Source organism: Pan troglodytes, chromosome 16, assembly GCF_028858775.2.
Source record: "Pan troglodytes isolate AG18354 chromosome 16, NHGRI_mPanTro3-v2.0_pri, whole genome shotgun sequence".
Classification (NCBI taxonomy): Eukaryota; Metazoa; Chordata; class Mammalia; order Primates; family Hominidae; genus Pan; species Pan troglodytes.
Window position 1 is genome coordinate 77,019,943 of NC_072414.2, and position 26,110 is coordinate 77,046,052.

Consider the following 26,110-nt stretch of genomic DNA (forward strand, 5'->3'; position numbering starts at 1 on the left):
TACCTCAGCCTCCTAAATGCAATCATCTCTACACGAGTTGCAGGCCCCAAGCTTCAACGTGTTCTGCTGGACAACGCAGTAGAAAGCTGACAAGCAGGTGGCCTTCCCACACTGACTGAACCACCTCCATGCCCATGTCCATTCATTTTCTTGTCCACCCCATGTGCTGTAACAGACCTCCTGGCTCAGGGCACTCTTTCCTTCCTGACGGCCTTCACTTAATGACTTTGTACTTTTAGGTGCAAAAATTATCTGCAGAAATCCACACTGAAAACCAAGCTTGAGAAAGGCAGCAATAACCAACATTTTTACAAGAAGAACAAGGTCAATTTCAAGCCCATCAGATTCAAATAGCAAGCATGGATGAAAATGAAAGATTGAAAGGCTTGAGTGCCTTCTTAATGTATTAAATATCCATTTAATTTACAATTAAGCTCACTGTGCTCACTGGCCTTTTAATCAGCTTTCCAGGTCCTGCTCAGACTTGCCTAGGACATGGGAATGAAAGAACCTATAAATTTATGGACCAATCTACCTTAACTAACTTGTCAAGTGTTCCTGCATCAAGCAGAAGAAACATCAGTGAAACTGATACAGGAATTAACCCCTTGTTAATCCATAAAACTTAAAGGAGCGGGATCCAATCTTCTGGCTTCCCTGGGCCACGCTGGAAGAAGAATTGTCTTGCGCCACACATAAAATACACTAACACTAATAATAGCTGCTAAGCTTTCAGAAAATTGCAAAAAAAGAAAATCTCATAATTTTTTGTTTGTTGTGAGATGGAGCCTCACTCTGTCACCCAGGCTGGAGTGCAGTGGCACCATCTTGGCTCACTGCAACTTCTGCCTCCTGGGTTCAAGCGATTCTCCTGCCTCAGCCTCCCGAGTAGCTGAGATGATAGGCGCGTGCCACCATGCCCAGCTAATTTTCGTATTTTTAGTAGAGACGGGGTTTCACCATGTTGGCCAGGCTGGTCTCAAACTCCTGACCTCAGGTGATCCACCCACCTCGGCCTCCCAAAGTGCTGGGATTACAGGTGTGAGCCACCGTGCCTGGCCAATGTTTTAAGAACGTTTACGAATTTGTATTGGGCCACATTCAAAGCCTTCACAGGCTGCGTGCAGCCTGCAGGCCGCGGTTGGACAAGCTTGGATCAGAGAAATCTACAGAGACAAACTAGTGACTTAGTAGCACTCTGATCTCTCATGATTTGCAAGAAACTTAGGATGACTATGTGTAAAGACCACAAACATCAATTTAACTGAAGGGTTCCCGCCACACTGGAATGAGGAAGCTGAGCAAACTCAGAGGACTCTAAGAAAGGGCTGATGTCATCTGAACTGTTCGGAATTATAAACTCCTCTAAACATGTTTCAAAGCCAGAACTCGTAAGAGTTGTTCTGATACACGGATTAAAAGAGGGATGACAAAGTGTCTGTCCCCCACACTGGTCAAAGGGACAGGTCATTGTTATGCTGGCAATGCAGGCTGCTGAAAAGAATGTATCTGTCAAAAGTAATCAAAGTAATGACCCCAGAAGGCTCCAGAAACAGACTGGTAAATTCAGGTTGCTTTCAGACTTCCACAATGCTGGCACACAAGGGGAAAGACAAAACTAACATTGACAGAGCATTATATTCGATATTACATTTAATCCCCATTAAAAAGATACTATTTCCCGTTTCACTAGTGACAAAGTTGATCTTTCAAAGGTTAAATTATTTAACACCAAGGTTAAAGGGTAAGTTGGAGAGACCAGATTCAAACCCAGTCTGACATTAAAACATGTGTTTTCCCCCCACATCGTCTCCTGCTAATAACCTCAAATCTAAAAACTGACTTGCCCTACACCTTGAGCCCCATCCTACAAACTCTCCCTGATGTTATTAATTCAGCTGTCACTGTGCACCTACAACGTGCCAGACACCATACTCCTCAACACTCTGTAGGCACAGAAGGAACAGATAAAAATCCCTACCTTCATAGATATTATTCTAGGGGTAACACAGGTAAATAAAACATTAAAATAGTTTTCACATAGTAGCAAATTCCATATAGCAAAATAAAACAGAAGAAGGAATAGCAAATGAGGGAGATGCCCTTTTAAACATGGTGCTGAGGGAAGGCCTCCCTGAGAAAGATCTCATTTACCCCAAAAATAATAAAGCAAGTAATAGAAAAAACAGGTAAAAGGTGTTCTAGACACTTAAACCTGCCACATTGAGAACTCAGGGTTCTGATGCAAAACCTCGCTGCATATAATGCATTAACTTATTTTTATACATTTAAACAAACAAACTCTACTTAAGAACTGTGTTCTAAAGGAAGGAGCATATTACAGGAAGGCAGTTTTTGGTCAGAGTAAACACACTTAAAAACTAAACCTATTGAAAGACCAAGAACAACTGGAAGTCTTTGCTTTGTCAGATTTTTGACCAAAAGGAAAATTAAAGAAACACACCATGCCCATCCAATGATTTCACCAAGGAATTTTAAGAGAGAAAATCCTACTTCTTCCTCACCCAGTAGCCAGTGAAATGACTGAGCAAATTCACAAGTTCACTGGGGCTGCTTTCATGTAACACAGGGACAACACATGACAGACACAGTGGAACCCTACAGGTTGCCTAGTATTTGAAAGACTGTGAAGAGGAGGAGATGTCAAAATTCAAAGTCTTAAATGATGTAGTTTTAAGTATGTTCAGCAATTTCACCACTCAGTAGAGTAAGGCCAGCTACAGTTGAAAGGAATCAGAAATTTGAGGGGTGTGAAATAAGCAGAAGCACAGAAGTTAAGGATTTGTATTCTTCCCACATTTTCCACTTTATTTTATACTGCTGAGAAAAAACAAATTTAATAGTTTTCTGCTGTATAAGAGAGACACATTCACTTTATGTCACAGTAAGAGTCACTCAATTTTAATACAACTATCTCAATGTATAAATTAACATTCTCCCCCCTTGCCCACACATAGTAAGTCTCTTATGATGCTGCTGATTAGAGAAGCAAAAGTTGCCGCTACAATTCTCTTCCTGCATTTTAATATAAACAATCATCAGTCTTTTCTTCATAGAGTGCAGTGTGGACACTATCATCAGAACGTACCAGCACTGGGTGTGCAAAGTTTACAAAGATTAGCAAGAGCAAAAGCGTTGACATTTTTGAAATTCATGCTGCTGCAAAGAAGTATGTAAAAACTCACTCACTATAGAGGACCACACAGAAACTCAGGCATGAAGTTATATGGCTGTGTGATTGGTTTGGGAGAAGGAACGGAAAGCACTTCCACCAACCTATATGCCTGAGCAAATTAATGCAAAACCTCAGAAGCTACAAAAAAGTTTATCTACCTAAATTAAAATTGGTGTCCACAGCAGTAGCCAGCAAAATGCCTGCGAAGCGCAAAGTGGTAAATATTTTAGGGTCTGTAGGTCATATGGTCTCTGTTAAACAATATGCAAATGAATGGGTGTGGCCGTGTTCCAATAAAACTTCGTTTATAAAAAGAGGCAGCATGGTACATCCAGTCAGCAAGCTCTAATGTACCAACCCCCGGTCTAACACTAACCAAATACCTCTTAATAAGCCAAAGAAACTGTGTCCTCTTAGGCCGGAAGCGGTGGCTCACACCTATAATCCCAGCATTTTGGGAGGCCGAGGCGGGGAGATCACCTGAGGTCAGGAGTTTGAGACCATCCTGGCCAACATGGTGAAACCCTATTTCTACTAAAAATACAAAAATTAGCCAGGCGTGGTGGCGGGCGCCTGTAATGCCAATTACTGGGGAGGCTGAAGCACGAGAATCGCTTGAACCCAGGAGGCAGAGGTTGCAGCGAGCCTAGATCACGCCATTGCACTCCAGCCTGGGCAACAAGAGAGAAACTCTGTCTCAAAAATAAAAAAGGAAATAAAAGTATACAAAGTGAAAAGAAAGAAATTAAACTGCCCTTATTTGCCAGTGACATTACTGTCTATGCACAAAATTCCAAAAATCTACAAAAAAGCTCCTAGTACTAAAAATGAGTTTAGCAAGGTTGTAGAATCCAAGGTCAGCATATAACATAAAATCATCTTCCTATATACTAGCAATCACCAGCTGGAAATTGAGAAGTATCATTCACAACAGTACCACAAACATGAAATAAATGTGTAAGATTACAAAATACAAGCAAGATCCAACTGCTAAAAACTACAAAACACTGACGAAAAATCTAACAAGGTCTAAATAAATAGATATACCATGTTCATGGCTCATTATTAAAATGTCAGTTGCCTCCTAACTGATTTCCAGTTTCAATGCAATGTCAATCAAAAACCCCAGCAGGCTGGGCATGGTGGCTCTCATGCCTGTAAGCCCTACACTTTGGGAGACCATGGTGGGAGGATTGCTTCATCCCGGGAGTTTGAGACCAGGCTGGGCAACATAGAGAGACCCTGTCTCTACAAAAATAAAAAAATTAGCCAGGCATGGCGGTGCATGCATGTGATCCCAGCTACCTGGGAGGCTGAGGTGGGATAACCGCTTGGTTCAAGGCTGCAGTGAGCAGTGATCCTGCCACTGCGTTTCAGCCTGGGCAACTGAGTGGGACCCTTTTCTTTTTTTTCTTTTTTTTTTTTTTGAGACAAGGTCTCGCTCTGTCGACCAGGCTGGAGTGAAGTGGTGCAATCTCGGCTCACTGCAACCTCCATCTCCTGGGTTCAAGTGATTCTCCTGCCTCAGCCTCCCAAGTAGCTGGGATTACAGGTGCCCGCCACCATGCCCAGCTAATTTTTCTGTTTTTAGTAGAAACGGGGTTTCACCATGTTGGCCAGGCTGGTCTTGAACTCCTGAACTCAAGTGATCCACCCGCCTCGGCCTCCCAAAGTGCTGGGATTACAGGCATGAGCCACCGCACCAGGCCATGAAACACTTTCTTCCACCCACGGCTTTCTCTTCTCTCCCCATTTACAGCAGTAAGACAGCCTAACCTGGGAAAGAGAGAGAGAGGGAAGCTACTTCCAAATGGATGCCTGTCCCCATCAGTAATAACCAAGTCTATTCAAGTGCTAGATGTTAACTTTAAAAGAAGGAAACATCAAAAGTCCAAGTTTCGGCCGGGTGCAGTGGCTCATGCCTGTAATCCCAGCACTTTAGGAGGCTGAGGTGGGTGGATCACGAGGTCAGGAGTTCAAGACCAGCCTGGTCAATATGGTGAAACCCCGTCTCTACTAAAAATACAAAAAGTAGTCAGGCATGGTGGCGTGTGCCTGTAGTCCCAGCTACTCGGGAGAGGCAGAAGATTCGCTTCAACCGGGGAAGCAGAGGTTGCAGTGAGCCAAGATCGTGCTACTGCACTCCAGCCTGGGTGACAGAGCGAGACTCCGTCTCAAAAAAAAAAAAAAAGTCCAAGTGTCTTCGCCTAGCTTTGTCAGGAATGTTTTTACCCTCAATCTGTAAGTGTGACCAAACATATTTTTTAAAGGTTTACCCTCAATCTGTTAAGTTCAAAGGTTTACTATAATCTCTTCATAAGAAAACTATTGGAAAGATGGAATAAAATACACAGAAATGTCCTTAACAGGTAAATATTTATTTTTCTTTCTTATTATTATACTTTAAGTTCTGGGGTATATGTGCAGAACGTGCAGGTTTGTTGCATAGGTACACACGTGCCATGGTGGTTTGCTGCACCCATCAACTCGTCATCTACACTAGGTATGTCTCCTAATGCTATCCCTCCCCTAGCCCCCCAACCCCCAACAGGCCCCAGTGTGTCATGTTCCCCCCTCCCTGTGTCCGTGTGTTCTCACTGTTCAACTCCCACTACAGGTAAATATTTCTAGAATGTATCTACTCCATCAGGTAGTGTAAGTATTCTAAACTGTGCTAGTATAGCTGCTTTAAATCACTGCTTTCTTCTGCAAATGGTGGCACCTTGAAAGTGTTATCTTGAAGGGAAAGTGAGTGATTTGCTCATGTCTCTACTGAACTAACACTGTTAACACCCAGTCCAGTTCTACCTTAAACAAGTCTCAGAAATACAGACATAATCCATACTTGTTATTTGTCAAGACTAAGGTAAAATAAGGAAAGTTGGAACTAACTCATATCCTCTTATGACTGATGTACTGAAAACAATCCATCTCTCACCATTTCCTAAACAGCATAGTCACAAAGAGCTCTACCCTACCAAGTACTCTGCAAGTCCCACTCTCAAAGGAAGACTCACAGGTGACTGAGAAGATAAATTTGCTATTGTTTCCATTATCCTTCAGTTCATCTGACACCTGTGAAGAAATGCATTTGGATAAGACTCACAAGTCTCAGGGCCCCTTCTTTAATGAAAGAAATAGCTAAGCCTCCATACTCAGAAGCATCAGACTTTTCAGAATGCTTAAGTCACATAAAAACGTATCAAAATTATTATCATTACAGCTACCAGGAAATAGCTACCTACTCCATGTTAGATACTGCAGTTAAGTATCTCACACAGTTTCACTGATTCCTAACAACACTGCAAAGCATGTTACTAACCCTTAAGGAGTAGGAAGCTGAAGCTCTGAGAGGCTATGCAACTACTCAATGGAAATGTGGGGATCTGAACTCTACCTAGCTCCAAAGGGCGTACTTTCTTCTAAAATTTCTAATTTTTTTCCAATTTCACAATGGAGGCAGAGTTTTCACTACAATTTTAATAATTTCACCAGCTGGGTGGGGTGGCTCACGTCTGTAATTCCAATACTGTGGGAGGCTGAGGTGGGAGGACGGCTTGGGTCCCCAGGAGACAATTGGGCAACAGTGAAGATTCCGACTCTAAAAAAATAATAATTTCACCAAAAGGGGGGACAGATTTCTAAATCGGAATCTCTTGTTAAAATCCTTAGAGCACTAGTTAAGCCCCACTTCTTTTCAAAAAATAACCGACAGATTAAAAAAAAGGTTAGAAATCCTTTTAAAGTAAATTTCATCAGAGATCTGCAAGGGAATTGTCATTTTGGACAAGTCCCCAGAGTTGGTGGCCCTCTCCTGTGTACACCAGCTACCACTAGGCAGTAAAAGTAATTTACCCAATTCAAACACATACCGTGCCTGCACTATGTTAAGACCACTGGCAAAGAGGGTACAAAGTTAAATAAGGTCTATCACAGCCATCAAGGAGTTAAAGGACTAGAGGAGGAGTCCATTTATAGTATAGTATGTGTGCAGTTACCATTTAGTCAAGGCAAACGAACTGTGAGAAATCCTACAACAATAGTACCTACAGTACAACATGCCATCACCGCCCACAGAAGGAAAGCAACTGGTGCCCTCGTCACGTTATGTTGTTAGTACTTGCTTACATGATGTCCCTCCCTGACAATCCCTTCCAACCTCTGTCAACCTCCTTCCCCACAATCACACACACACACACAAAACCACACTGCCAGGAAGGGAAGCCATTGAGTGAGTATTGTGAATCCTACAAGTGGCTCTGTAGTTTAAAACGGCAATGCCTGTGCCTGAAGAAAATTTGTCTTTAGCTTCATCAGGTGAGGAAAATTGGTTTTATAACACAAGGCCCACCAAACCAGAAAAGCCCAGGAACGCTTCTCCACAGGACTCACTTAGCACGAGAAATCACTCAGAGCAAACTGACGCACACAGTATTTGTCAAATTTTTCTTTTTCATTTAGCAGAAGGTAAGGTAAAGGAATACAACTGAAGTTAATAAATGACACTCTAGCCATTTTGATCATTTGTCACTATAAATGATAGACATTTAAGCTAGTTCCATCTGGGGAAGTGAAACAGAATCATGTTCATATAATAAGCCACACGAACCAAATTCAGTGGAATACGTGCACCCAAAACTGGACCAGACTTGTACTTAATGCAGCCTGCAAATCCCCAAGAGTCCACGACAGAATACAAGAACAGTAACACTGGTTTATCTCAACTCATCTTAGCTCCCTCACAAACTTGCCAATAATGACCTTTCAAGAACTGCACCGTTTGTCCTCATCTGGGCAATCCCGTGGCTTAGAAAAACTGAATAAATTGCTTCTTCGAAAAATAAAACAACGCGGGGAGGGGGGAGTAGTAACAAAAAAAAAGGCACACTGGTTTTTACTGTACTGAAGCAATAAACTCTCCAACTAACTTCATTAATGAGTATCAGCAAAGAATGAACACCAAAATACCGCTCAATCCAACTTTCATCGTGAATTCTTGAATTCACAGTAGGATCATTAAATGTGACGGTATCACTCTGCTATAAAAACTATTTCCAAAACAAAACAAACCTATCTACCCCCTTTCTTGATTTAAAAAAAAAAAAAGAAAGAAAGAAGGAAAATTTGAGGGTTTTTGCTTTTTTCAACTTCACATACCGGTTTGCCTTTGCAAAAAAAAAAAAAAAATTGTTTAGTCTCAAAGTATAGCTGCAAGGTGGACCGGCTGCACGGGTCCCAGAGGGCCGCTCGCCTCCGACGGTCGCAGTTTCAGCCGGGCCGCGCCCGCGAGAAACAGCGGAGAGGCCCCAGCAGGCGGGCGCCGCCGGACAGGTTTACCGTCCGCGTCGGCCCCGGGGAGCCGCTCCCTCCCGCCCGCAGCACTTGTTCGCGGCGCGGACTCCACACCGCGGCCGCCCGCCCCAGGGGAGGACTGAGTCCGCCCCAGCGGCGCCAACCCGGGGACCCGGGGCAAGGGTTCGGGGCCATCCGCGGCCGGGCGCGTCCCCCATCCGGAAAGCGGCGACGGCCCCCAAGTTGGGCTGCGGAGTGGGAGGCGCGCCGAGCCCCAAGCAGACAATGCGGGAGAAGGGTGATGCGCAGGGAGGAGGGGTCCGCAAAGCTGAGGTCCCCGCGCCGCCCGGCTACCCATCCGTTCCGCCCGCCCCTGAAGCCCCGCGCAGCCCCCGACCCTCCTCTGGGGCCCGCCCCACCGAGCGGCCGCAGGGGACGGGCCGCGCTCCGCACCCCGACCCCTCCTCAAATCACAAAACTTCCCCCAACTCCGCCAACTAAGTTGCGCTCTCACCGTGCGGCTCCCGGGGCTCCCCCGCGGGCCCAGCCGAGACAGCTCCTCACCTTCGCCGCGGAGAAAGACAATAGGCTGCCTCTCCCCCGGCGGCGGCAGCAGCGGCTGCGGCTAAAGCGGCGGCAACCGAGGCGAGCGATGGGCACGGCGGTCTCGACCGAGCCGAGGGGCTTCACCGCTGCTGCTCCGGCTCCGCGACAGCTCTGCACGTAGTCCCAGCCACCCCGCGCACCGGCTACAAGCTGCCCGGGGGTGGCCGGGGCACGCAAGAGGGCAGTAACGTCTGCGAGTCCTCCCGTGAGTACACGCGGAGCAAGGGCTGCGAGCTGGGATTGCACGGCAGAGCTGCCCATCCCGCTCCACGAGACCAATAGTAAGGCACCTGGGCGGGGCGCTCAGGTTGCTCAGGGAGGCTGAGGTTGACCGCCGGGGCTGCTCTGTGGCAAAGTGATCACAGCAGGGTGGCTGGCAGAGACTGCTCTGGGAAATGCCCACTCACGGTCTCCTCTCCGCCCTGTTTCTAGAAACTGCCCTTTCTCTGTGTGCTCGTGGTTACCTGAGCTGTAGCATTTAACCACACATCGTGAAATGATTTACTCCTCTATTTCCCCCACTTCAACTCAGGAAGTGGGGTTGAGTCTTCTGCGTCCACAGCCTAGGACAGTCTAAGGTATTAGGTATTAAATATAGGTATTAAACAAGTGTTGGATGGATGCACGGCGCTATGGCGGAATCACAATTGTGACAGTGCATTCCGTGAACTTTTGGCTACTCGATCACCACAGTCGTTCCGTGTTCAAGCTGCAAAGGACCTCAGAAATCATCGGATTGCTTTGAGAAACAAAATGTGGTCCGTGTACCAACGGCGGCCGACGAGAATATATTAGTTGGTACACGGAGAAACTTCTTTTTTCAAATAGTTAAGTGTTTTAGTGCTCATTAGGAGGGAAATGCCTATCACATCAAATCATTGTTTCATTAATGTTACTTCTTAGGTCAAATAAAAAGTGGCAAAAAAACAAGTGTTTTTCAAGAAAAGTGTTAAGTAAAACTTGAGACACTTTATATGCAGTTCAAGAATGTAAAATACTAGTTGACAGTGATTGAAGTAAGAACAGTTGGTTAGGTAGGAGGAGAAGATTATTGGCTGGGAAGGAGGAGGAGGGAACCCTCTGTGGTGCTGATTCTGTATTTTGACCTGGGTGATGGATAACAAAAGTATGTACATCAATAAAAAATACATCCAGTGCACTTTAGATTAGTGCACTTTACACATTTTATACATGTATTTTTAATGTCAATTTTTAAAAAATCTGGTATGGGATATACCCCCACAACCCCCCCGCCCCAAAAATGCAAAGATGCAAATGACTGCCATTTGGGAAACACTGATCCAGGCAGGCTCACTAGCAGTGACCAAACACCTGAGAAAGGGTATTGTGAATACCTGATGTATGTGCCAGGAACTTCCATAGTTGAATAGCTCCAAATCTCAGAAATGCTCCTAACCTAGTGTTGAGCTCTGGTGCATAGATATATTTTCTTTTCTTTTTTCTTTCTTTCTTTCTTTTTTTTTTTTTTTTTTTTTTTGAGGCAGAGTTTCACTCTTGTTGCCCAGGCTGGAGTGCAATGGCACGATATCAGCTCACTGCAACCTCCGCCTCCCAGGTTCAAGCGATTCTCCTGCCTCAGCTGCCCGAGTAGCTGGAATTACAGGCACATGCCACCAATTGCAGCTAATTTTTTGTATTTTTAGTAGAGACGGGGTTTCACCATTTTGGCCAGGCTGGTCTTGAACTCCTGACTTCCGGTGATCCACCCACCTCGGCCTCCCAAAGTGCTGGGATTACAGGCTTACAGGTGTGAGCCTCAGCACCCAACCCAGAATGGCTTAAAAAAAAAAAAAAAGGCCAAGCATGCCCAGTTCTTCATGTGAAATTATTTCTGTATCACCTCATCATGCTGCTCACCCTCTTCCACTGTTCTCTAATCTGTCCTTGTTGATATTTAAAAGCTGGCACAAGGCCGGGTGCAGTGGCTCACATCTGTAATCCCAGCACTTTGGGAGGCCGAGGAGGGTAGATCACTAGAGCCCAGGAGTTCGAGACCAGCCTGGGCTACAGGTGAAACCCCATCTGTACTAAAAGATACAAAAATTAGCCAAACGTGGTAGCCCAAATCCCAGCTACTTGGGAGACCGATGTAGAAGGATCGCTTGAGCCCGGGAGGAGAGGTTGCATGAGCCAAATCAGCAGGGCAGCTGCAGAGTGGGGTGCAAGGTCCTCAACCCAGAGGTTCCCTAGGCCCCACTTGCCCCAGCTCATGAGAGCCTGGTTCTGAGCTCTGCCGGGACTGGGGCTCAGCACTGCCCATGAAAACAGGCGTGGCAGGGAAGAAAATCATAACCAAATATTTGTAGTCACCTCTCTCCTCCCTTCTGGAAAGGGAGGTTCCCAGGTTTGTGGGCTCTTTGCCTGCTGGACATTATTGTGTAGTGAAGGGAGAAAGGTTGAGATGCAGAGTTGGAGAAACTAAGAGAGGCCGAACTGGTCCATTTGAGGAAAGATGACTGATCCCAGAAGGGGAGGAGGGGACACCCTGGGGAAGCAGGGGGCTTCCCAGGTGGTCCAAGAAGGGGAGGGCAGGATATAGAAAGTCAGAGCGTGATTTTGAGTTTTGGAGACAACAAGAGAAAAGAGGGAGGGATTTGGACAACTATGGAGAGGACTGGGCTGTGGAGAGAAATGTTTAGAGATTTGGAAGATGGTGTGTCATGCGATGTATTGTGAAAACCCCTTCTTCATATCCCTAAAAGACCGCCACTGCTGGTGATTCATGGTACAATTGATGATTGTATCATGATATAATTCAGTGCTTTTGCAGAGGGATTGGTGCCTTTTTAAAATAATAATGATGCTTTGGCTTGGCTCCATCTGAATTAGTAGAGACAGACATCTTGAGCAGGTTTTATCAGAGTTCCATTAGCTAAATATTGGGTTTCCTATTTTGTGGCTTGCTTTAAACCACTTTGTAGGCCCTTCCGCACTGAAAGCCACTACAGAAATCACCTCTTTGGTCTGCAGCTCCATGTCCCCAAGCTCTGGGCTTTCCTGAAGGAGTGGCCTCATTCAGAAGATAATACAGCATCCCTCATCCGAAAATCCAAAATCTGAAATGCTTCAAAATCCAAAACTGTTTGAGTGCCGACATGATGTTCGAAGGCCAGATTCAAAGGAAATGCTCATTGGAGCCTTTTGGATTTCAGATTTTCGAATTCCAAAATCTGAAAAAAATCCAAAATCTGAAATACTTCTGTAATTTAACCTGTAATAGACATTGGGTCCTGACCTTCCAGCTGAGGCAGCAAGCAGTCAACAGAGGCTCACCATGCATCCCTCCTGCTCCTCACCCTCCCACTGGCTTGTGCCTCACCCCCCAGCCTCCCTTGCACCTGCTGGGAAGGGGACACGATGCTCCTGCCCTGCCTTCTTGGATCTCAGGCTACTGTGATAATTGCAGGATTCCAGCCAGGGAAAATGCTACAGGTAGAAGTACTTGGTACTCTCCACAGAGAAGTTTCCAGCAATGGCACAGCAGCCCCGGGAAGTGTGCTGCCACACCCAGCTAATTTTAAAAACTTTCTGTAGAGGTGTGAATTCACTATGCTGCCAAGGCTGGTCTTGAATTCCTGGCTTCAAGTAATCCTCCCGCCTTTGCTTGCCAAAGTGCTGGGATTACGGCATGAACTAGAGCTCCCAGCCGAGAGTTTAGTTTTGTTTGCTAGTGGTGTTCTTGGTATCTTTTCATATTTGAGGCTTTGGTGCTAGTGCTGAAGTATTACACTCACCATCCGAGGTTTGCAGGACTTTTGTTTCAGTATTGAACAGATGGAACTGTTTAGTTCTTCATCTTTGCAGGTATACCAAATATGCCTACCAGGAATCTGCTTTACAACCATTGAAAAGCAAGAAGTAATATAGTAAAATTTTGCCTGGCTAGAGGCTTTGGAAGACAAGTATTTTGGCTTAATTCTATTAACTTGGAAGGATGAAGGTGAAAAAAAATTCAAAACTTTAATTTCCTGTTTATTGCCATTTGAAAATATAGCCAATGATTCCACTTTTCTTCTCCAGTAAGTTTGGACATTCTGATCTACTTGGTGTTTTATTATAGAACTCCTAGTGTGCCTGAGTCTTACATTGTGAAGATCCTTCTCTAAAACTTCACATGTAAGAGAATATAAATGATATTGGATAAGATCAGGCTGGATGAGAACTGATACCTGTAAATATGCGATTTAGACGAAATCTCTGATTGCCACTTGTTTTCTTATTTAACTCATAAAAATAAAACACATTGGCTGAAAGGTGAGAGCAGGAAGCAGATTTATGTCTTTTAATTGTATGTCATTGTTTCATATTGAGACAGAACGTATAGTATCCCTGGTTTTGGATCTACAGAAGGAAACACATTTTTCTACCTGCTGTATGCCAGAGGTTCTTGAACACCTGGAGGGATTACTGCAGCACAGATTGCTGAGCCCTACTCCAGAGTTTCTGATTCATCAGGTCCAGGGTGGGGCCTGAGAATGTGTATTTATAAGAAGTTCCCAGGTGCTGCTGGAGCTGCTAGTCCAGAGACTACATTTTTGAGAACTGCTCTCATATACTAACTGTAAATTGCAGAGCTCTAGAAAAAAAGCTTAGTTTGGTGTGGGATAAGAAGCACACAGGTTATGGAGAAAATCATGAAAGATTCAACCCTTGATCCCAGCCTAGTGTGGATTTCAGGTAACAAGCAATACACAGTGACATAACAAATTCTTGGTTTTCATGACTGCAAGTGATAGCCAAGTATCAAGTGAGAAATTCAGTTTCATTTGCAAGGCTTAGAGAGGCCAGGTGATTCTAGAAAAATGGGCCTTGTATTTCTCTTAAACCAGTAAAGAGCTTTAAGTGGTTATTAAATTGAAAGCTTTGTGTTCTTACTTATTTTGTATTTTATTTTATTTCTTTTGAGATGGAGTCTTGCTCTGTCGCCCAGGCTGGAGTGCAGTGGCGTGAGCTTGGCTCACTGCAACCTCCATCTCCTGGGTTCCAGTGATTCTCCTGCCTCAGCCTCCCAAATAGCTGGGATTACAGGCGCCCGCAACCACGCCTGGCTAGTTTTTCTATTTTTAGTAGAGACAGGGTTTCTTCATGTTGGCCAGGCTGGTCTCGAACTCCTGACCTCAGGCAATCCACCCACCTCGGCCTCCCAAAGTGATGGCATTACAGGCGTGAGCCACCGCACCCGGCCCAAAAGCTTTGTGTTTTTAAAGATATTAGACATGTTTCTTGTTTTTAAAACAAATCTTAACAATAATGTAGGAGAATAAGACAAACATTTTTCCAAAAAAGAGAAATTGTTGTGATTATTTTGTCTTATTGGAATGTGGGATACTATAGTCGGCTTCCTTAATCATCAAGCATGCTATGGATTTTCCATTTTTATAGGATCTATATCTCAGTTAAGGTAATACTGGTAATTCTTGTACTCCATTTGAAGATGAAAAATATAGGCCAAAATCACAGACTTTGCACAGAAGCTGCATAATGAAGACAGCTCTGGAGGAACACATAGATACACACACACAGACACACATATATATAAAGTATATACACATATATTTTTTAAAGTTTATTTTTTACAGTTTTAAAAGTTTTAAAGCAAAACCCAGCCCTTCCCCTCTCCCAGAGTGGGCGGCCCCTCCCCTTTCTCTGAGTGGGCGGGGACAGCGGTTGCCTGGGCAGCTTTCCTTATGATGCCACAGGTCCCTCTGGACATGCTGCTGCCTGGCCACGCCTCCTTTCCCTTTCATCTTTCTCACTGACCAATGGGCTTGGAGCATCAAGGCCACGCCCCTATTCTGCGTTCCATTGGTGCCCTGGTTACGCCACCTGTGGCTCAGTTGCACAGCTGCCTGGTAGGTGACTGGAGGCATTGAGCAGCGCTCACTGGTATTTCGCTGATGTGGCCCCAACCCCGCCTCCCTCCCCACCCCGCGATGTCAGAAAAAACACAACAGGGGAAATTGGCCGCAGCCAAGAAAAAGGTAAAACACACCAGGTCATGGCCCCCAACCCAGCCACAGATCCCCTCCGATGACAAGACCGGTGCCAGAGTCCATACCACTCCTGAGGCATACCAGACGGGGACCCCCAACCCCAGCCCCTCTGGGCTCCCCCAACCAAAGCCTAGTCAGTCAGCCCCACGCCTTCAGCAAGCAGCCCAGTCCCTGCCCTTGCCAATCACCCCAGGGTGACTTTGGGCAGGTGACTCCTGGGGCTCCCTGCTCCATAATCAGCCCTCACCTCCTGCCACCCCAAGCCCAACCTCCCTGGGCTCTTTGGGCTTGCGTCTCCCAGGACCTGGGTCCCCCAGCCCCAGGCCCTGCCCTCACCAGTCATCCCTGGGTGGCTTTGGGCTGGTGACTCCCGGGGCTCCCTACTGCAGACTCTGCCCTCCCCTCCTGCTGCCCCAAGCTCGACCTCCCTAGGCTTCTTGCGCTGGCGTCTCTGAGGACCTGGCTCGAAACCGTGTGTTTCCCTCCCCCATCATGGAGCAGCGACTCGGGCATCGCGCTGATGTGGTCCCCTCCCCTGGGAGGAGTGGAATGCAATGATGTCACAGTGCCCCTAGGAACTGTCATTACTGCTGCAAGACCGGCCTTTGATCGTACAACCCGGTCCCCTAAGTTTTCTCACCCCATTTCTGGTTCCTCTGGTTGCAGCACAAATTTCCAGCTGGAAGGGGAGTGGAGACTATGGGACCTAGGAGCAAGAGGTTTCGGGATGCCTTACTCCCTTCACATAGACATTGACAGTGGGAAAAGCCTACACTTCCCCTGTGAGCTCAAAATGTTCACAGTATCTCTGGGTGGCAATGGGAGAATGGGTTTGGTTTGGTTTTTTTCCCAGGCTTCTACTTTCCAGAGAGACTTTCACATTTTTTTCTGAGTTCTCCACGGTTCTGGGACCAGACTGCCCTTCAGTCAGTGGCCTCTGAAGTGAGATTTGCTCATCTTCTGTGGAATAGATCTTGGGAAACTGAACTTGACAGCTTGAATCTTCCTCATATCGTCTCAACCTGGGGTACTTTGAGTGCCACAGGATAAATGTGGGACATCTTTCTGAAGCATCATTTTCCCTTGATTCTCTTGAGAAAATGCATTAATGTACTTAGGGATGACAGACACATAGGTTTCCAAGCGTATACCAGACTTCGCTCTGAAATGAGGCTTGGGTTGTCCTCTTTCTGATAAATTCCCGGATTTAATAGAAAAGCTGCCTTCTGCCATGAGGACACATTGATACGAAAGTGTGAGAGGTACTGGTGCGCTTCTTCACGCTAGCAGACCTGTGAGGATGTGTGACTCTAAACCACACGGCCTACAGCTCCTGCCTGCTTCATGTTTACTTTTCTACCTCTGCCCCTGGTTTTGGTCCCTGGCAGCTGCTGATTCATGGCAAAACCCCAGAGCTTGGAGTCAGAGGACTGAGTTTAAGTTCCAGTATTGCCTTTTTTGATCTTTCTTTTTTTTTTTTTCTATCCATGATATCAATCCCTCTCAGTCACTAAGTGATTGTGACAACACCTTGTACAGTTGTTGGTGGCATTACATCAGATGGTATATAAGAGTATTTTGTCAAAACTGTAAAGGAGGATGTGGCTGTAGGGGCTGATCATTCTCATGAGTGTTACTGCTCTTCTTTCCCACAGTTAAAAGCATATTGGCAGAGGAAGAGCCCTGGCATTCCAGCAGGAGCTAACAGGAAAAAGAACATCAATGGCAGTAGCCCTGACACAGCCACTTCTGGTGGTTACCACTCACCTGGGGATGTGAGTCTCGGCGGGCCAGGCTCCTGGGGACAGGGGGCCCAAGGGGCAGTAGAGGGTAATTGTTAAGATTGTAGATGGACTGTTGGGTACTGGTTAAGAATTCTGGATTTGAATCCTGCCTCTCCGTCTGCTAAGGATTGATTTGGGATTGATTAGCATATGATTTAGGGCAAGTTGCTTGAGGTCTTTGGGCCTCTCTTTTCACATCTGTATAATAGAGGTGGTATTTTTTGACTTCCATTTGTGAAGTTTAAATGAGATTCGTTATTGTTGCTTTTATGTGAATCCTTAGTACATGGCCTGCTGCAAACACCCAGGACACCGAGGAAATGGTCGTTGCTGTTTGATTTTCCTCATCCCCAGTCTCAAGGGGAAGCCAGGCCAATGAGAAGAGCCACTTGCCATCAGGCTGTCCCTTTAGGAGTCACTGAAAGGGCCCCAGGGTGGGATGGTGGGGAGATAAGAACCACGAGAGAAGTTGGCACAAAGGAGTTATGGGAAAAAGGGTCCAAGATAGGCAGAAAAGAAGCTTTTGCCAGTTGATGGGGGAAGAAAGGAAGTCAGAGGGCTTAGACAGTGAGGGGGGACAGAACATCTCCATGTGCACTCTCATCTCTTGCAGTCAGCAACAGGTATCTACGGGGAGGGCCGTGCATCCTCTGCTACCCTGGAGGATCTGGAGGTCAGAGGCCCTGGGCCGAGATGCAGTGACCCTGCAGGCCAGCCCTCCAACCTCCTCCCACAGCAGGGGCTTGTTGCCCCTCTGCCAGCTGAGGCAGCCCACACACCCCCACCAGCCCTAATGATTATTCTCTCTACCCCTCCCCACAATCTTCCTCCAACTCCTTCTCTCTGCATGCACCTCAGAGCCAGTACCAAGAACTAGCAGTGGCCCTGGATTCAAGCTCCGCAATAATCAGTCAACTCACTGAAAACATCAATTCACCGGTAAGAGTCCAGTGGGGTCCCCTGATTACAGCTGGTCAATCCCAGACTCCAGTTTCCTCTTGGGGCCCTGAAGAAAGGGGCTAGGGGCCCCCGATGCCATGGGCAAATGGGGAGCTGGGCACCCAGGTCTCACCTGGAGGGACCCCAGAGCACAGAACATGCAGCATGGCTCTTCTGCACTGCCCTCTTTGCTGACTCTCTCTTCTCCAGACACCCCTGCTCTAGTCCTTGCCACACATGCCCTGGGGTTGTCACCTGTCCGGGAAGCACTAGCCTGACTGGTTGTCAGGGGTCCATATTTCTGCCCTGCCTCAGTGCCTAATTTGCTTTTTGAGTCTGGACAAGCCATCTCTCCTTTTTATGCTCGTGTTTCTGGAGGAGGTAGAGAGTATCAAAGGTCTCGGTTAGCTCTGAAAGTCAGAGATTTAAAGGCCCCTAGAATGGAAACCTCAGGGCCAAGGGCTCCTGTCTGTCCTTTGCTGTTTTATATCTCTGCTATGAAGAACTGTACCTGGCCTGTACATGCTCAGTAAATGTTTGTTGAATGAATGCACGTTTCCAAATCACAAACTGGCCGAAGGGGGGTGGGCCTTTCTCAAACTCTGTCTCTAGAGGTTCACCAGCCCCTCCCTCCAGGGCCCTTTTCCCCCTTTGCTTTGGGCAGGTTCGCACATCTAAGGAGGAGAAGAAGCATAAGACACATCGGGTACAGAAGCTTGTGAGGAGCTTGTTCAAATTCAAAAACCAGACGGGTAAGATGGGGCTGGCATGACCTGGCAGCAGGACTGGCATTAGAGGGCTGTGGGGGTGACTTAGAATGCCCCAGGGAGGTGGGTGGATGCAAGGGCTTTGAGGCAGAGGGAAAGAGGTCTGTGCCAGGAGAGGACAAGTCTTGTCATCTCCATGAGCCTCAGTGTCCCCATCAGTAAAGAGGGAGGAGTGCCCATTGTCCGCCACCCACAGTGCTCTCTATCTGAAAGTGACTTGGAAGATTGGCTACCATCTGGGTGTGAGGAGTCATTAGCAGTGAGGCCAAGTTTGGGAAGCCTGAGAGGAGGAGCTGTGCACCGAAGGGAGGATTTTTTTTTTTTTTTTTTTTTTTTTTTTTTGAGAATCCAGAGGCCCTTATTGCCTGCTTCCTTTCTCAGCTGAACCCCTGGCCCCAGAGCCCCCAGCAGGGCCATCTAAGGTGGAGCAGCTACAAGATGAGACCAACCACCTACGGAAGGAGCTAGAGAGTGTGGGAAGACAGCTCCAGGCTGAGGTGGAAAACAATCAGATGTTGAGTCTCCTGAACAGGAGACAGGAGGAGAGGCTACGTGAACAGGAGGAGAGGCTACGTGAACAGGAGGAGAGGCTACATGAACAGGAGGAGAGGCTGTGTGAACAGGAGGAGAGGCTACATGAACAGGAGGAGAGGCTATGTGAACAGGAGGAGAGGCTACATGAACAGGAGGAGAGGCTACATGAACAGGAGGAGAGGCTACATGAACAGGAGGAGAGGCTACATGAACAGGAGGAGAGGCTACGTGAACAGGAGGAGAGGCTACGTGAACAGGAGGAGAGGCTACGTGAACAGGAGGAGAGGCTACGTGAACAGGAGGAGAGGCTACATGAACAGGAGGAGAGGCTGTGTGAACAGGAGGAGAGGCTACATGAACAGGAGGAGAGGCTACGTGAACAGGAGGAGAGGCTGTGTGAATGGGAGAAGCTGCCAGGGCAGGAGAGGCTGCTGGAAGAGGTGGAGAAGCTGTTAGAACAGGAGAGGCGGCAGGAGGAGCAGGAGAGGCTGCTGGAGAGGGAGAGGCTGCTGGACGAGGTGGAGGAGCTCCTGGAGCAGGAGAGGCTTCGGCAAGAGGATGAGAGGCTGTGGCAGCAGGAGACTCTGCAGGAGCTGGAGAGGCTGCGGGAGCTGGAGAGGATGCTGGAGCTGGGGTGGGAAGCCCTCTACGAGCAGCGGGCCGAGCCACGCAGCGGCTTCGAGGAGCTGGTGCGTTGCCCCACCTGGGGAGGCTGCCCTCTTCCCTAGCCCTCAAGGCCTTTGTTTCCCCACCTGTAAAATGGGGCATTGTAGCCTTCACATGAAATGGTACTTCTAAAGGCATCTGTGAGCCAGAGCCCTGCTCTGATGGCTGTGGGAGAGAGGGGATATTTTTCTAACCTGCCTCCACCCTTCCCGGTGCCATGGGAGGCAGACACTAAGTTCTGGGGTCTCCAGTTTTAGTGGGTGGCCACTGATTGCTTCTCTCTGTCCAGAACAACGAGAACAAGAGCACACTGCAGCCGGAGCAGCAAGTAAAGGAGCTGAAGAAGTCGGGTGAGCTGAAAGAGACTGTAACCTCCGACCCATCCAAGAAGATGTGGGAGGCGGGCACCAGCCTCTGGGGAGGGGAGGTGCCAGGCCACAGGCAGCTGCAGCCTGGGGACAGGTGACCCCAGCACCCTCCGGGGCAGTCCTATGACTGTTTCTTGCTTCCTGCCCTCTGACTTTTAGAGGTGGGTAGCCCTGGGGTCCTCCCAGGTCTGGACATCATCATCCCAGCTAGAGGCATGGAGCCCCCCAATCACAGAGGAAGAGACAGTGGTATAAGAGGCTCCTTATGTCGGGTGTGGTGGCTCACGCCTGCAATCCCAGCACTTTGGGAGTCTGAGGCAGGACAATCACTTGAGGTCAGGAGTTTGAGACCAACATGGCCAACATGGTGAAAGCTCATCTCTACTAAACTTAAAAATAATAATAATAATAATTAGCCGGGCCTGGTGGTGCATGCCTGTAATCCCAGCTACTCGGGAGGCTGAGACACGAGAATCACTTGAGCCCGGGAGGTGAAGGTTGCAGTGAGCTGAGATTGCACCACTGCACTCCAGCCTGGGACACAGAGTGACACTCTCTCAAAACAAAACAAAACAGAAAAACAAAAAAGACTCCTTAGATTCAAACTGGATTCCGGCCTCGGTTCCACTGGTCATAATTCAACTACTTTGCATCTCTAAGTCTCTGTTTCTTTAACTTCAAAAGGAAGTTAGCCTTTTCCTTGCAGAGGTGCTGAGGATTAAATGAGATAATACGTGGAAACATTAGGCATGTAGCACACTTAGCAGATGGTGGTTGGCTCCGCCTGCTTTTCCACCAGTCTGTGGCCTACAGTTTAAATGCTGGGAGAAAGGACGTGAGATTTGATGCTAGGGAAGGAGGCATGGGGTTCTAGGCAAGGGAGCCAGTCTCTTAGGCCTGGAGCAAGGGGCCAGGGGCCTGGGCAGGCCACAGAGCCCCACAGTGCCCTCGCTACCCTATTAATGGGCCAGGAATCTGGAAGCCAGCCACCACATGTCCTCATGCCCAGGGTCTTCCGGCAGGTGGAGCTGAAGAGCCAAGAGGCTCCGAGTCTGCAGCAGCAGCCAGACCAGTACCTGGAGCCCCAGTCCCACAGGAGCTTGGGTGTGCGGACAAGCAGGGTGGTGAGTAGAGCCCTCAGGCGGGGTGGGCAGGCAGGAGCAGGGGAGGCTCGCACTGTGCTCAGATTCCCACCCCCCTCCCTCTCTCTGAAGATCTTAGTGAGCTGAGCCTCACTGATAGCATGGAGGCTGCACCGGGAGAGGACAGGGAGGGTTCTCCCCCATGACAACCCCACTGCACAGCAGATCCAGCAGCTGCTTCCTCTAATGCAGGACTCCCCAGGAGCACCCAGGCTTGAGTGGAGAAGCTGTTGGTACAGGAGAGGCGGCAGGAGGAGCAGGAGAGGCTGCATGCCATTCTTTTCGGGCCGCCGAGAACAGAGAGCTAAACATCACCATCATCTAAGAGCGGGTCAAGAAATTAAAAAAAAAAAAAAAAAGTTTAAGGGGTTAATATCCTACACAATTCATTTACTTCATTTGAATGTTAGAGCCACTTATGTTTATTTGTGTTTCTAATTTATAGTTTAAATTTATTTGTGTTTCTAATTTATAGTTTAAATTTATTTGTGTTTCTAATTTATAGTTTAAATTTATTTGTAAAAAGTTAAATGAGAGTGGGTCTTTCCCTCATGTTCACTCTGGCATCCTTTAGCATTTTTTAAATTTGATAATTATAGGACGCTAGCATGCATATCGAGTTTGCCCTTATGTGATGGGAGTTCAAACACACAAAGACCCACTATATGCACACAACTGTTCTTGCTGGTTTGGGATAGGCTGCCATGCTTTTTTAATGTTAGTACAGCCTGTATATTCATTACGGAATTCAAATAAAATTTCCTTATGTTCTGCTGTTATGTTTGATCGAATCCTAATCACAGTGAGCTCTTCATTAGCTCAATATGTGGTTTGCCCTCAAGTGCGCGGTCTATTACTTTGTAATATGCCACTGTGAGTACTGACATTTACAGTTGTTTAAAGGTGGAGCGCTGGAAACAGCCTTTCCCCCTTTTTCTGTGTATTGGGGATGGGAGTAATAACATTTTGGGGAGCTTTTTAAATCTCCCAGAAGAGGAAAGTGGCCTGCTCTGGCAGGTGTGTGCAGGATAGAATATGTTTCATTTGTTCTGGTGCCAAGAATGAGCACTGTACTACGGTAGTTCCCTTAGGATTTGCATGTGCTCTGGGCTCATGAAGATATTGCATCATGAGCTGTGGCAGTTGTACTCTTTTTTGATGACCTAAAAGGGGATTATTTCTGAGGAATGAAAGGCTCCCATCGTGACTGTGGATGTGGAAAACCTTTTCTAGCTGAGAGCATTTATATCTACAATACATTTTAAAGTCAGAGTTCGTGTTCCCTGTTTTAATCACATGACTACATGTCCCAGTACACAAAAGGGCACTGGTTGGCATTCTCCTTAATGTATTTAGTAAAGATCAGAAGAAATCCTTTAAGAGTTTAAATGTCCCTGGAACAGGCATACAGGCTCTAGTCAAGAATGAATTCGAGTGAAGGAAAGCTGTGTGACACCTGGCATTCCTCTATGTTCATGGAGCTTACTTGAAGCTAGAAGATGGATTTTACCATCTAGACCTCTCTGGCTAATACCTAGTCTTCAACCATCTGACATAGGAATTCTTTTTCTTGAATGGAAAAGACTTTAAAAATAATAACAAACATTATTATAAACTAATATATGTGAGAGTACTTAGTTGAAACAAAAAGGAATTTTAGTAGACAGTATTATACTACATTTGAAAATCAAGGAGCAGTTTATGCAACTTAAAATGTTTACAAACTGCAGCGCAATCTACTGTTTGTGAATGTCAAAGTGTCATGAGGAAAGTGTCTATACAATCACGGAGTTATATTTCCTCACAAAGTTCTTTACGAAGAGTGAAATATGTTTTTATACCTCTCAGTTTCAGTTAGAGGCATATTTTGTGTAATATTTATGTTAATGTGCATGATCAATGAATTGTTTCAGTCATATGTTGCCTATATCATAACTGGATGATGCTTGGGGAAGAATCAACAGCTAAAACTTCATGAAGTTCTAATGTCTGTGTTCCAAAATACATCATATCATTAGGATGTAGGGAGAGATGTATCTGTGCTCCCTGGGGTGGGCATTTCTAGTTACTAGACCATCTCCGCTTTTAGCATTGGGCATCCTCATGATACTTTTATAAATGTGACATTAATAGGAGATCAATAATACGATTTTACAGATTGAATAAGAGAATTGCCTGCATTCACTTAAAGATTGCAAATATTGAGCCCTTGTGACTTCAACTGACTCTTCCAGATTGTATGAATTTATCAATGTATTAGATAAACTCAGTTTCAGAATGATAAAGAAAAACTGTTAGACCAAATAATGTGGCTAATTAACAGTGGTAGGATTTCCAGCCCAAGGGTTTAAAATGGACTTAAGGTCCTGTTCTTGCCTTTTATTTTCTGAACTTGCTGCTTTTGCATTCTTTGAGTTCAGTTTAAAGACAGTTACTTTAAGTCCATTTTGAACCCTCAGGCTAGAAATCGTACCACTGTTAATTAGCCACATTATTTGGTCTAACAGTTTTTCTTTATCATTCTGAAACTGAGTTTATCTAATACATTGATAAATTATTTCAAAGGTATTTTTATAGTTCAAATCACTTCACTTTTACCCTGACACGTATAAATGACTAGGAATGACCTTCAGATAGCGTTCAGCATCTGTAACCAATCTGACAATAATGTGTTCATCAGGCACCTGTGGATTAAATCACATACTGGCATATTTAAGCTGAATGTCAGTCTGAAAAATAAATGTACTATATTAACTCAAATACCACTCTCTGTGTAGGTATTTTGTCATATGTTTAAGAAAAAGCTAAAGAGGATGGAAATCCTATGACAATAACTCAAGTCTTTCTTCAAAGTGCACGCAGTCTCTTGCAGTACCTCATTCAGCCAAGTATTTGTTCTCTTCCTCATTCAGTATAAGGCAGCTTTCAATTTGCTTGGAAGGCAACATTAGAAGGTTAGAGTTCAGCAGAAAGATAGAATTTTAAAATGTGAGTTCAACTGAATAAATTTGAATTTCTGTGGGAAGTAAAGAATCAAAATACCTATTTAAAGACTGCAATATATGATAATTATTTTTAAAGTAATAGATTAAACCTGATAGGTTTTCCTGAAATGAAAAACAATCAGTTCTAAAACCAAAGCTGATTTTTAGAAAATGTGAAAATGTAAATCAACCCTATCCAAAATAGATTCTCTAAAACTTTATCTTACAGTCACTTTCAAATAACTATTCAAAAATGTAACTGCTATATTAATGTCTTAAAATAATTTAAAACATCTTAAAATACGAATACTGTAGCTTAAAACAAAGAATCTAGGGGAAGGAAAAGTAGAGAAAGAAATGCCAATTCCAGTCCAAGCTGTATTTGCCAAGTTTTCTTAGAATGACTTTTACCGATTTATGAATTCTTATACACAGAATGCATGATGGAAATACTGATTTTTGTCTAAAGTGGCATTATTGACTGCTTCTGTGATGCTACTGCAATGTAATAAATTATTAGATGGTTTCAAGGTGCTGTTTTGCCTAAAAATTTTGTGTGTCTTCAAAACTATAGTATTAAAGGTATTGAGACTGTGCAAATGCTGGGCATGCTTGGCATGAGATAATCGGTTTTTATTCTTACAAAATTGTAACCATGTAAGTGTGTTTATTAAAAGAACACAAACTAAAAAAGTTACAGGAATTAAAGTTGTGGGATGAAAAAGTTACGGGATAAAAAATACTGTGGAAGAGTTGTGGCAAAAAAAGTTGTGGGAAAAAAGTAAAAAAAAAAAAGTTTTATGAAAAGTTTTTTTTAAAAGTTCTGAAAAAGAAGTTACGGGATTTAAAAAAACATCATGGGATAAAAATAAAAATAAATAAAAGCAGGCCCCTGTCAGCATAAGCCTGGAGAAGTGGGTCTGGAGTCTTCACCCCCACCATGTCCCTACAACCCCTCCCCAGTCAGCCCTTTACCATTAGGGTAGCAAGACAAGACCCTTGTCTAATGGAGGGAGACAAACAGACCCTTTACCACCTTGACCAAGGCTGAGTCCTTACATTTCTGGATGATGATGTTATTTAAGAGCCAGAGGTTGGTGGAGTTGGTTTGTTTGGAGGAGGTCTGACGGCCTCCTTACTCTCACCAAAGCAACTTTTCCCTCAGGGGGGCTCCCATCTTCTTACTCAGAGAGGCAGCTGAGGCGGGACAGTGGAGTTAACTGTAGACCAGGCCAGGGCACAGGCTGCTGGGGGTGCCCCCCCTTCCCCCGTGTACATACTGTAGCTGTGTAACATTCTGTATCGTACCTAGCGGAGGTTGCAGCTGGTATATGAGGAAGAGGTTCTTATAATTATTCGCGGCTGGGAAACTTATTCATTGTTAGCATAGGAGCGATGATGGGGGCGGGGATGGGGTCATGGCTCCCTGGTGATGGGACCCCTTTTTTGTTTTGTTTTGTTTTTTTGTTTTTGTTTTTGTTTTGCTTTGATTTTGGAATAAATGGATTTAGCCATACTGCTCGGCCTGGCATGTTCCCGTTTCCCTCACTGGGGCCTGCAGTTTTTCCCACTCAACGAGGAGCCCCAGAGTGTCTCAGCATGTCCAGCTGGGCTGTGGGGAATCTTCCAGGCCTGTTACCTGTATGCTGCCTGGTGACACCTGGTGCATTTCACGAGGACTGCCATGGCGCCTATGGAGTATAGTCCGGCCCTGACAGCCAACAGGTTGAGAAGCCTGATCTAGCTGTGGTCAGGAAGACAGATACCAGTGCCCAAGGGCACTGACTTCCATCCACCCCAGGTGTCTTCCATTCCATC

General features: G+C 45.9%; 2 pseudogenes; both read left to right on the forward strand.

The window, feature by feature from the left end:
* The first annotated feature begins 14,908 nt into the window (after positions 1-14,908).
* On the forward strand, positions 14,909-22,085 carry LOC129135423 (putative golgin subfamily A member 6-like protein 19; annotated as a pseudogene).
* On the forward strand, positions 15,096-15,821 carry LOC107971261 (uncharacterized; annotated as a pseudogene).
* Positions 22,086-26,110: the final 4,025 nt, after the last annotated feature.